The following is a 13641-nucleotide window of genomic DNA, read 5'->3' as shown; positions in this document are numbered from 1 at the left end:
ACTATATGCAGGTCAGGAGGCAACAGTTAGAACTGGACATGGAACAACAGACTGGGTCCAAATAGGAAAAGGAGTACGTCAAGGCTGTGTATTGTCACCTGCTTATTTAACTTTTATGCAGAGTACATCATGAGAAATGCTGGACTGGAAGAAGCACAAGCTGGAATCAAGATTGTTGGGAGAAATATCAATAACCTCATATATGCAGATGACACCACCCTTATGGCAGAAAGTAAAGAGGACTAAAAAGCCTCTTGATGAAAGTAAAAGAGGAGAGTGTAAAAGTTGGCTTAAAGCTCAACATTCAGAAAATGAAGATCATTTTAGATACAGAAAAGAAAGAAATATATAGAACAGAAAATATAGAAAATATAGAAATATATAGAATAGAAAATATAGAAAAAATATAGAAAAGAAAGAAAGTGAAGTCACTCAGTTGTGTCCGATTCTTTGTGACATCATGGACTGTAGCCTACCAGACTCCTCCGTCCATGGGATTTTCCAGGCAAGAGTACTGGAGTTGGTTGCCATTTCCTTCTCCAGGGGAAGAAGAAGAAGATCATGGCATCTGGTCTCATCACTTCATGGGGAATAGATGGGGAAACAGTGGAAACAGTGTCAGACTTTATTTTTTCAGGCTCCAAAATCACTGCAGATGGTGACTGCAGCCATGAAATTAAAAGACGCTTACTCCTTGGAAGAAAAGTTATGACCAACCTAGACAGCATATTCAAAAGCAGAGACATTACTTTGCCAACAAAGGTCCATCTAGTCAAGGCTATGGTTTTTCCAGTGGTCATGTATGGATGTAAGAGTTGGACTGTGAAGAAAGCTGAGCACCGAAGAATTGATGCTTTTGAACTGTGGTGTTGGAGAAGACTCTTGAGAGTCCCTCGAACTACAAGGAGATCCAACCAGTCCATTCTAAAGGAGATTAGCCCTGGGTGTTCTTTGGAAGGAATGATGCTAAAGCTGAAATTCCAGTACTTTGGTCAGCTCATGAGAAGAGTTGAGTCATTGGAAAAGACTCTGATGCTGGGAGGGATTGGGGGCAGGAGGAGATGGGGATGACAGAGGATGAGATGGCTGGATGGCATCACCAACTCAATGGGCATGAGTTTGAGTGAACTCCTGGAGTTGGTGATGGACAGGGAGGCCTGGCGTGCTGCGGTTCATAGGGTTGCAAAGAGTCGGACATGACTGAGCGACTGAACTGATGCAATTTATTTATTCCCATACAGATGATTATTCAAGTTATTTCTGGAATTTTGGTATTTTAACAATCTTCCAACAAATATTCTTGTACATCCTTATCTTTTCAGGTATGTGAAATAATAGCTCTAGAATAATGCTTGTAAGTGCTACAGAAAAAAAGGACTAGGACCCAAATTCATGACTTTTTAATTTGATACCAGGATTGGAAATCTTGGAGGTTTAACTCCAGATCATAGGAAATGAGTTTAGCAACACTGAAAACATCATGATTAGAACAGTTTGCTTGAGGAGAAAGAGCTGGTCAGCTTCTTGGGTTGTGGGTAAAAAGCCTTCAGGGATAAAAGCCCTGGATGTAGTTCAAGAACTTATGTATTTTGGGAGCTATCCAGAGTACTGAAGAGATGCTGCAGGAAGCAGTCTGTGCCACTGGACCAGAAACCACAGTCTTCAGATTTTATGTCTCTCCTGCTTTGAATCTTGCCCTTGAGATTTTAAACACTTCCTATATCAGCTGTCACCCATCAGATTCTTCTCTCTGTCTTTAACTCACCCCATTCTCCATCTGCCTCAGTCCAAGCCTATTAGTTCTGCTTTTCCAACAAATTCAGCTATGATCCACTCCTAGCATTTGGTTTTAGGATTCCAAGAGAAACAAACTAAAAATGCAGCAGTACTAGCACATGACTTTGACTGGTTCCTAATAATAGTCTCAATTTTTACAGCTATATACAAGTATCCAATAGCCCTCAAACAACATGGGTTTAAAACTGTATATAGAGGTCTGCTTAGTCATGCATTTTTAAATAAATATAGTAAATATAGAAAAGAAAGAAAGTGAAGTCACTCAGTCGTGTCTGACTCTTTGCGACCTCATGGACTGTAGTCTAACAGACTCCTCCGTCCATGGGATTTTCCAGGCAAGAGTACTGGAGTGGGTTGCCATTTCCTTCTCCAGGGGATCTTCGCATCCCAGGGATCGAACTTGGGTTTCCCACATTGCAGGCATATGCTTTACCTTCTAAGCCACAAGGGAAGACATAGTAAATATAGTAATTTTTATTTTACAGATATTTAAATAAACTAATGTTGGGAAAGATTGAAGGCAGGAGGTGAAGGGGACAACAGAGGATGAGATGGTTGGATGGCACCCCTGACTCAGTGGACATGAGTCTGAGCAAGCTCCAGGAGTTGGTGATGGACAGGGAAGCCTGGTGTGCTGCAGTCTATAGGGTTGCAAAGAGTTGGACACTACTGAGCAACTGAACTGAACTGAAATTAACTAAGTGTGGGGAAAAGTTTGTGTTCAATTAGAGATCACAATATGTGGGATTAAAAGAACTAGCATTTGAGTCTTGATTCTATATTAACTAGTTTTGGCTTCTTGCCCTCAGAAGAGTAATTTATCCTTTCCTTCATTTTTGAGGCAGAGATATCAGTATGAGGATTTTCCACTGTGTGAAGAGGGGGTCATATCCATGCCCCTAGGTACATCAGAAGTTAATGCCAAAGTATCTTGGAACTTACTATTGTTGATTTTTGCTCTCCTTTTCAATATACAGAATGAACATCCTAAAATAACTCAATAACTTATTTACTCATGTAAATCATAATTGTTTGCAAATTTCTTCTGAAGCAAAGATTTTTTTTTCCTTTCTGCTGAAGACAGCACAAAGGATAACTTCAAAAAGCCAGTATTTTCTGTTCCAGTGTTATATTTACTTAGTTTTTATATATGGACCTCTTAATACATTGAATATGTAGAAATATCAGAATTTCTAGAATTTTTCAGTTGGAAAATGTCAGAGAAGATATTTTAATGTATTTTTTTTGTTTGTTTGTTTTACACATTGGAAATCCTCTCACTGAAGGACTCAGGTTATAAGGGATAAGAGAAGGGGAGGGTGTGGTATAGTTTCTTCATCTGAATGTGAGACAGAGACAGGGAGAGTGAGATTCTCAGAAGTATGAGAGTATAGTCAAAATTGGCCTAAACAAAAGAAAGTTGTTAGTTAATGTGCATGAACAATTTAATAATGCAGCTTGACTCAGAGGCCTCAGTTACCCACATCACCTCAGTTCTCTATTTTTGGCCTTGCTTCTTCTGTATTGACTTTCATCAGAAATATATGGTCCCTGGGTGGTAGTATGGTGATTGTAGAAGTTTTGGTCCTCATTACTCCCAGATTCAAACTCAACAAATCCCCTTTTCCAGTCACTCCAGCAAGAGCTTAAGATAAATTCTCATTGTTCTGATTAATTTTGTTTTTAATCACATTGTCTTTCTTTAAACAAGCACTATCCAGAGGCATGGAATTTGACAGTCATCCTTCCACCCTGGACCTGATACAAAAGTGGATTAGCCCACTTGGAGAAAATTCAGGGAATTCTTACCAAAAGAAATGAAATGAATAATGACAAAAGCGAAAATAAAACAAAAATAGAAATTTAAAATATGTTATATAATATATGAGAGAGGTGGGAAATATATTCAAGGGGGAAACTAAGGAACAGCAATCATTTAATAATAGTGTTTTAAAAATTAACATTTATTAGTGATTATATGTGAATGTGCCAATTGATCCTAATAAGAAACCTATATAGTAGGTAATATTTTATAATTTTGATAATTATATGTAATTATAAAAATTAGTCTTTTAATAAATAAAGAATTATATCTTATGCCCAATTTTCTCTCCCATTTCTCAAATTGAGGGATTTACTAAAGGGGGTAAAAACTCTTCCTAGAATCTTATAAAACTCTATAAGTTTTAAATTCCATCCTTGACTATGCTTGATCATTCATGATCAAAGAAGCAACCCACAGAGAATTCATTTTCAGGATGTTTGACATTTTGTTTGCATGGTTTCCAAAGGTACATTTCCCTTCAGATTACTCCTGGAACACAAAAGCTGTCAATTCCTGCATGTGGCTCTTGGACGGCTGGTGCACACAGTAAGTTATTTTTTATTACTTGCCTGTTCTCGAGTCTCATTTATTTGTTCCTACTGTACTATTCTCATTCTTTTCTTGATATACCTCTGCAAACAGTTCTCTTTAGTTTCATAACACATCCAACAGACTTAGGAATGATGCTTCAGAAAATTCTTATCCTTATTTCATAATACAGTGATAGCATTTTTGAGGTTGCTGATTGTCCAAAGTTTTCTTAATGTATCCTTTCCATTTAATTTATGGTGTACTAATGCTTAACATCTATCTAGCATCTATACTCATCCATTTCTTATCTATATAGCAGCTCTCAAGTTAAATAACTATCATTTCAATGAAAAACTCAAACACTAATTTGGTTTGCCTGAGAAAAAAATGAGCAAAGACACAAAACTAATGATCAGCAATTAGAATTCTCATCTCTTTCCTTTGAGTTATATTCTTAAACAATATGTATGTATTGCCTTTTTGTGATATGTTTTCTAGATAGGCTCACAGACACTCAAGGGAGACCTTAAGTCGCAAGTAAAATTTTTCTGCTTATAGCTTTAAAATAAGTGAAAAGATAATGTGAATTTCCCAGTAATTTACACTGAGACTATATTGGATATATAAGAATAGATAAGATCACCAAATTATAGGCTATAATGCAACTGAAAGAGAAGAAACCATGTGAATTCTTCTGAGAAGTGATTGGAGAGTTAGAAAGAGCTTATAGAACATATCTGCTGCTGCTGCTGCTAAGTCGCATCAGTCGTGTCCAACACTGTGCGACCCCATAGATGGCAGCCCACCAGGCTCCCCCGTCCCTGGGATTCTCCAGGCAAAAACACTGGAGTGGGTTGCCATTTCCTTCTCCAATACATGAAAGTGAAAGATGAAAGTGAAGTCGCTCAGTCGTGTCCGACTCTTCGAGACCCCATGGACTGCAGCCCACCAGGCTCCTCCATCCATGGGATTTGCCAGGCAAGAGTTCTGGAGTGGGTTGCCATTGCCTTCTCCTGTAGAACATATCTATAGTTCTTTAATTATTCCAAAGTTGTTAATCTTTATCTCTCCACAAATTTTCAGTTTCTTTGAATATTATGGACCACAGAATCTGCCCTTTGAAAGTTTAGTTTCTTTCAATGTGAATATTGAACTTAATGAATTTTGAATACGAAGACTACGAACATAGCCAGTCAAACTAAAAGAAATATAAAATATCTATATCCATCCACCACTGGAAACCAAATTACCCTCACCCATAGCCATTTAAATTATTTATGTGACTGTGACAGGATAACATTTATTAATATCCTCCTTTATCTGAGTCATCAAAGAGAATCCTGCACTTCAAGATGCACCTTCAGAGAAAAGGACTGCACTATGGGCACAGTCGAACAGGTTGGTTAATTACACAGGCTCTGGTGCCAGACTCCCTGGTTTAGAGTCTGGCTCTGTTGCTTACCAGCTGTGGGAACTTGGACAATTTACTCAACCTCTGTATGCCTATAAACCAGGGATTATAAAGGAATTCATCCTACAGGGTTATTTTGAGAATGAAATGAATTAATATAGTAAACTGTATAGACTAGATACTGAAAGATACAAAACATTAAATAATACGCAATGATTACAGATAGGGAGAAGGGGGAAGGCTTGGCAAAGAAGTTAACATAATCTACAAAATAAATAACAGAGAAAGAGATAGAGGCAGAAGGAGCAGGAATTGAAGAAGACTGAAGATAAGGGGGAAATTTGGTGAATGATGAAATCTGAAGAATGTGGGGTTCTCTAGAGCAGAAAAGCAGACAAAGGAGAGAAGTATGGAATGTCAGGATTGATCATGAATTATCCTCTCTTTAATATAATCTGAGAGCCATGAATAAAAAATGGGGCTGCTTTTTATTTATTGCTGGGAGAGGATTTGTGTAAATTGGATACTATTTTAGGACTAAGTCACATAAATCTTCACTTTTATAGGTTTTATTGAGTGTTCCTTCATTTTCTGTCTTTTCTGCCCAATCCTTCTGGTTATTGAGTTAAAATCATATTCCTAGACAGATATGAGTGAGGACAGAAATGCAAAGTTTATATTCCTGAGGTTCATGGTAGAGAGAGCGTATGAAGACAAGGAACATCTTAGCCCCCTCAAACTCATAAATGTCTAGCAAAGGGAATTTATAGGCAGGTTTTACCATGATCACTTTCATTATAAGAAAAGCATCAGGCTCACCTGAATCTGAGGATTCTGCCCCCTGCTTTTTCAATTGTTTACATTTTATACTGATTACCATAATTAGCAAAGAAAATAAATTTCAAAAAGGAGTGTAACTCTCATACAGTGCTTATGAAAACACAAGTTTTTATGGCTTTTGGGAAAATAAAATAACAACATATACCTTAAAATTAAAGTTCCACATATGCTTTGACCCATTGATCTGATATCTCGGATCAACCCTAGAACAGTAAGAGCTTATTAGATAAGAATCTAAACACATATACATGCAAATAAATTAGAAACATATTTGTGTATTTTATAGAATGTCCTTGATGTATCATTAAGTGAAAAAAATTGATATCATTAAGTGAAAAACATTAATAGGAACTTCTATGATCCCATTAGGAGCAGAGAGATAAAACAACAAAACCTCTATTAAGATACAAGTATACAAGTGTAACATTGAAACAGAAACAAAAATGAATCATATTATTAATATTAATAGATTTAAAAATGAATATTCATTTGAAGGAATAATCAACAAAATGAAATGCAACCTACATAATGAGAAAAATAATGCAGTTCATATGTAAGAGGTTAATACTAAAAATATATAAATAATTTATATAATTAATAGCAAAAACCCAAATAACCTGATTGAAAAATGGGCAAAGAACCTGAATAGACATTTTTCCAATTTTGGAAATAGATATTTCCAAAAATGTCCAATGGACATTTTTCCAGTAGACATTTTTCATTCATTCCAATGAAATGAATATCATTTTCATAGATATTCAAATGACCAAGAGAAGAGATACATGAAAAGGTGTTCAACATTACTAATACTTAGGAAAACACAAATCAAAAGCACAATGATATATCACCACATGCCTAATAGAATAACTATCATCAAAAAAATATGAAATAGCAAATGCTAACAGGAATGCAGAGCAAAGAAAATCCTTGTGCACCGTTGGAGGGGAAGTAAATTGGTATAGCTTTATGGAGGTTCCTCAAAAAATTTAAAATAGAACTACCATATGATCCAGCAATTCTACTTCTCAGCATATACTCAGATGAAATGAGATCACTGTTTTGAAGAAATATCCTCACCCCTATGTTCATTGCATCGTCATTTACAATAGCTAAGACATGGAAGCAACCCAGGTATATGAAAATACACATACACACACACAAACACACTGTGGAATACTGTTCAGCCATAAAAAGGAAATCCTGCCATTTGTGACAAGGATGGATCTTTAGAACATTATTCCAAGTAAAATAATTCAGATAGAGAAAGGCAAATACTATATGATTTCACTTATATGTAGAATCTTAAAAACCCCTAACTTACAAAAATAGAGATCATATTTGTGATTTTCAGAGGTGTGGGGTAAGGGTGGAAGAACTGGATGAAGGTGGTCAAAAAGTACAAGCTTCTTGTTATAACATGAATAAGTACTGGGGATGTAAGCACAATGTAATTACTATATTTAATACTGCTATATTGCACATTTGAAAACTGCTAAAAGAACTGATCCTAAAAGTTCTCATCACAAGAAAAAAATTATCTTTGTAACTATATAAGGTGATAGATGTTGTGGTAATCATTTCACAATATATGTATGTTACATCAGTATGCTGTATACTTTGTACAAGGCTCTATGTCAGTTATATCTCAATAAAACAAAAAGGGAAAAAAAGAACAACAGTAAAAAAAATACTTTCAAATCTTAAAGATGTAAATTAACACAAGGTGAAAGTTAATGAAAAATATTTTAAAAAGAAGCTAAGAAAGGAGGTGCAGATAATAATTATGCAAGAATATTGCAAACTGGGACTGTCCCAGGCAAAGAAGAATTTACAGTCAAACTTCTTATAATTCACCTAAGTTTGCATGAATATTCAAATCCCATATAATGACCCGGCCCACTGAATTTTAGTTTCTTTGAGCATTTCAGAGAATCATAATTGAGAATTGTTAAGAAGCTTAAATATTTTCTAGTTGAGTCACACAAATTTATAGAAAAGAAAATGAGTTATCCATTGCCACATAATTCTTTGGCACTAAAGTTATTTATAGAATCCTAGAATTTGACTCCCACTGCAGAATTCTTGGGCTTCCCTGGTGGCTCAGCTGGTAAAGAATCTGCCTGCAATGCAAGAGACACCAATTCAATTTCTGGGACAGGAAGATCTGCTGGAGAAGGGATAGGCTACCCACTCCAGTATTCCTGGGTTTCCCTGGTGGCTCAGCTGGTAAAGAATCTGCCTGCAATACAAGAGACACCAATTCAATTTCTGGGACAGGAAGATCTGCTGGAGAAGGGATAGGCTACCCAATCCAGTATTCCTGGGCTTCCCTGGTGGCTCAGCTGGTAAAGAATCTGCCTGCAATGTGGGACACCTGGGTTCAATCCCTGGGTTGGGAAGATCCCCTGGAAAGGAAAATGGCATTCTTTCTACTATAACAATTATATACACAGTACAAATACTAGCATTTTCCTATCCAATAGGTCAGGTTTTCTTGCTTTGAGGCAAATGGTGTTTCCACATCAAGACTCAAGTAAAAATGCTTTTGTTAGAAAGTCGTAAAGATCAACCCAGAATAGAGTTCAATTATAAACTTGATTATGAAAATAGGACACCTGAGGTTTTATCGTGGCTTATCCATCCTTTTATAAAACCTACATTTTTCCATTTGCATGTGAATATTAAACTCTGATTTCAATAGTACAATCTAAAAAGTACCAGTAGTCAGTTCACATGGTTCCTACTGACTCAGACAACGTATACTTATATTCTAAAAGTATCACAAGAATATACAAGCCAGGTGTCATGGAGACATGGGACTCTTCTGGAGACACTGACTGTAGCTCACTCAGGATCAGTCTAGAGGAAGCTTCCAATGAGAAGCCTGTGGCTTGGAATGCCCAGAGCGTAAATGATTTAGTCTGGGTCCTAAGGGATCAGAGAAAGGAATAACATAATTTGGTGATCAGGAGTGCTACAGTTTTAAGTGGGTTAATCAGTGTAGGCCTGTTGAGAAGGTTACATGGTGGCAGTTTAGGAGAGGTGATAGGAGATAAAGGAGAGGGTAGAGGATGTAGGCAATTCTCCGTGTCCTGTCATTTGACTTTGTGGGTGAGAGTGTGGGTTCTAGAACCAGATGGGCTGGGTTTGAAGTCTGCATCACTTCGGAAAACTTAAACCTTTGTGCCTAGTTGGCATCATCCATTAAATGCAGAATAATAATTTTCTTGCCTTTAAAAGTTTTTGCCCTGATGAGATAATACTTGCAGCATACTTAGAATAATGCCTAAAATGTAGTAAGCAGAGATTATATATTAGCTATCACTATTACTGGGGTTCCCTGGTGGCTTGCCTTTAATACCAATCTTAGGTCAAGCAACATGCCAGAGATGAGGACTGAGAAGGCTGGTATTTGGGCTGCTTTCTCAGATTAACTGAGAAAGCTGGAATCAAGGTTGCTAGGAGAAATATCAACAACCTCAGATATGCAGATGACACCACCCTATGGCAGAAAGCGAAGAAGAACTAAAGAACCTCTTGATGAAAGGGAAAGAGGAGAGTGAAAAAGTTGGCTTAAAGCTCAACATTCAGAAAATGAAGATCATGGCATCTGGTCCCATCACTTCATGGCAAATAGATGGGGAAACAGTGGAAACATTGACAGACTTAATTTTTTGGGCTCCAAAATCACTGCAGATGGTGATTGCAGCCATGAAATTAAAAGATGCCTGCTCCTTGGAAGAAGAGTTATGACCAACTCAGAAAGCATATTCAAAAGCAGAGACATTACTTTGCCAACAAAGGTCCATCTAGTAAAGACTATGGTTTTTCCTGTGGTCATGTATGGATGTGAAAGTTGGACTATAAAGAAAGCTGAGCACCGAGGAATTGATGCTTTTGAACTGTGGTGTTGCAGAAGGCTCTTGAGAGTTCCTTGGACTACAAGGAGATTCAACCAGTCCATCCTAAAGGATACCAGTCCTGAATATTCATTGGAAGGACTGATGTTGAAGCTGGAACTCCAATATTTTGGCTACCTGATGCCAAGAACTGAGTCATTTGAAAAGACCCTGATGCTGGGAAACATTGACGGTGGGAGGAAAAGGAGATGAGACAGGATGAAATGGTCCGTCATGACTCAATGGACATGAGTTTGAGTGAACTCCGGGAGTTCATGATGAACAGGGAGGCCTGGCATCGTGCAGTCCATGGAGCCATAAAGAGTCTGACATGACAGCGACTGAACTGAACTGAACTCAGTCTAACAGCCTTCAGTGCCACATCATCTCCATCATGATTTTTACAACAGGAAAATTAAAAAAGTCAAAGCCTATTTTCCCTTCCTTCTTCTTTCTTTTTGATGGGTTCCTAAACTGAGAGATACAAAAACTTTCCTCTGTATTTGCCATTTATCAGTTGAGAGACCTAAGAAGGGAAAAGTATTTATTTATGTCAAGGATATTTGTGTGGTATAGCTTCTCTTAGTGATGACAAACTCCTCGATGTTGGAATTCAGCTATCTTGGTATTTTTCACAGTACCCAGGGTAATTCTTTGCCCACAGTGGCAGATTAATGTATACACATGCCAAATGATCAAATCATTGAATAAAACGCAACAGGGAGCAAGGCTTGCAAAGCATGATTTGGGTAATTCAAAAAAATGCATTGAGACAAATCTAAATGATCAGCAAGAGAAAGTGAAACCATCTGGAAAGAGGGAACTGAGTCATTAGCCTAAAACAAGAAGGGTGCCTGGAGTGAGGAGGGAATAAAGCAAAAACAGTAGAGAAACAGAATAAAAAGAGACAGGGAAGATAAGAAGATGGAAAACAGGTATGAGAGGCAGTCACAGAGTTTTATAGGAAAATAAAAGCAGTGGTTTGAAACAACCGGGTTTTTGGCAACCAGAAACAGATGATAACAGGCGTGACAACCATGACGCTGCGATGAATGTCTGTTCACAGACTATTTGTGATTCACTGATGCAGCTATCTGACAAGAGACTTGAAAAACTCCTTGAAAGAAAATTGAGGATATTGTGCATATAAGACTTTTTTATGGTTCCTCATGATTATTTACTTTTTTCTAATAACAAAAAACTATTCTAAACTACAGCAATAATCTCCCTTCAAATTTTTGTGCAAACTGTTTTATTCTATATAAAAAGCACATCAGATCAGAAATGTGTGGAGGGGAGGCTTCTCAGCATTCCGTTTTATAGCCCTAAAGCTAATTCCACTTCTATGCCAAGTAGATGTTGGAAATTTTCCGTTGACTATTACACAAATTTCAAAAAGCCAAACCATTGAGTCAGAGGATAGTTTATGGCCCATTAACAATACATTGACTCCTCAGAACTGTAAACACAGCCTTATGGATCTTAATGTAATTGTTTAGGATGAGTGTGTTGGCAAGAAGCATTAGAGTCTGTTAACACAGTCTGGAAGGCAACGTGTTTTAAGCAAATCTGCAAAATGTTACCAACTCATTAAGCTAAGAGCTTTATGGCTCCGTGTTCTGAAATGATTCTGTGAGACACTTCCGAATGAGGCTGTATATCCATTTCTGGTTCTGCTGTGATTGATGTGTGTATAAAAGGGGCTGACTACATTTCTCACTGCATTATGCTGATGCTGTTTCAACAGGAATTTTGCCTTTTTTTCTTAAACCTTATTCTTTTATTCTGTTATATAACTAAAAGAGTACAGAGAAGTACTTATATATATTCTATGGAATAGATTTTGCTGTATTTAAATAGAATGTGAGGAATGCAAAGGCATTTACAAGGCCGTGTTCTACAGATGCAGTGCTACTGCCAACGCACCCCCCTCTCCTGGATGCTCCTTTAAAGTTCACTTTACTGCAGACCCTGGGAATTGGAAGGGATTTAGATATCATACAGTCCAACTTTGTACTTATGGAACCAAGAATTTCTAGAGCATCCCTGTTGGGATAGGCTAAAATTCCTTACATTTCAGGGGAAGCAGTCTAGATTCAGTGAAAGTGTTTTCAGTTGCAGACAGAAGAAACACAACTCAAACAAGCGGAATTAGCTCTCAAGACTGAAAAATTCAGCAGTGTTTCTCATTCACAGCATGGGTGGTTTGAAGGTTTCAAATGATATTATCATCTTTCTTCACTTCATCTTGCTTCCTTTTTTTCAGATGAATTTCTTTGCTGAGGTGTCTTTGTGGTACCACAAGGATTATATCATAATATCTCCGTGGCTAGAACAAAGAGAAGTTCTGTTTCTAATAGTTTGAGTCCAAGTTCTAGGTTTGAGTATAGTAGACTAATTTGCATCACAGACCCACCTTTTAGCCAAACACTGGGCTCAGGGAGGAAGGAAGAGACAGAGTCCCCAAGTTAGGTCATGTACTTACACAAGTAACTATCAAACCAGGATTTGGTAATTTTATTGAGCTGACCTGGATTACTTTTAATTGTCTTCTTTCTCTCATTCTCAACAACATAACGAGGCACAATTCTTTCTCCTACATCTTCAGTCAATTCCGTTTCTTCTACTGACATTGATACTTGTTTCAAATAGTCATTAAGGCTTTCCCTAGGACGATAGTTATAGACATCTCATTGTCTCTAGTCTTCTCCTCTCCATTTTTTTTTTTGTGTTGTTGCCACAGTGATCAACATTAAACACATATTTAAATCTCTACTGCCTCACACCAACTCATTCACCTGCTCCATTAAGATCTATCCATTCCTTTTCCATCTCAAATTCTTTCTAAAAGTTGAGCTCAATAATTTTCTCTCCTGTTATCCCATACTTTTCTCTACTTTCATTATATAGTCTGTCTTTATATTAGGTCTTAGATGCTGGTGTCCTCTGTTAGATTATGAGTAGTTATAAGGCATGAACCATATTTTATCCATCTTTGCATTCACATAAGTACTGAAAATGAGGTCTTGCCCAAAGTAAGATTTTTATAAATGCTAGTCAAATTTAATGAATGAGGTGCTGAACTGTCCAATATAAACAATAAGTGTTTTAAGAGTCTTATCTAGGCCAAAATACTTAAGGAAAGACACATATATTACTATGTAAGATTTTGCAATCTTATTAAGTAGGAGCCAAAATTAAGTTTCAACACTTGGTCAATATCAGGAGACAGCGTTCCATGGATCTCTTGTATTTCTGTGAATCTCACAAATGAAAAGCTACTTTTATTGTTATCTGTCTTTTCAAAGATGTTTCTAATGAAAATATATGATCATGGA

This window comes from Ovis canadensis, chromosome 5, assembly GCF_042477335.2.
Source record: "Ovis canadensis isolate MfBH-ARS-UI-01 breed Bighorn chromosome 5, ARS-UI_OviCan_v2, whole genome shotgun sequence".
NCBI classification, from domain to species: domain Eukaryota; kingdom Metazoa; phylum Chordata; class Mammalia; order Artiodactyla; family Bovidae; genus Ovis; species Ovis canadensis.
This window is presented reverse-complemented; position numbering follows the sequence as displayed.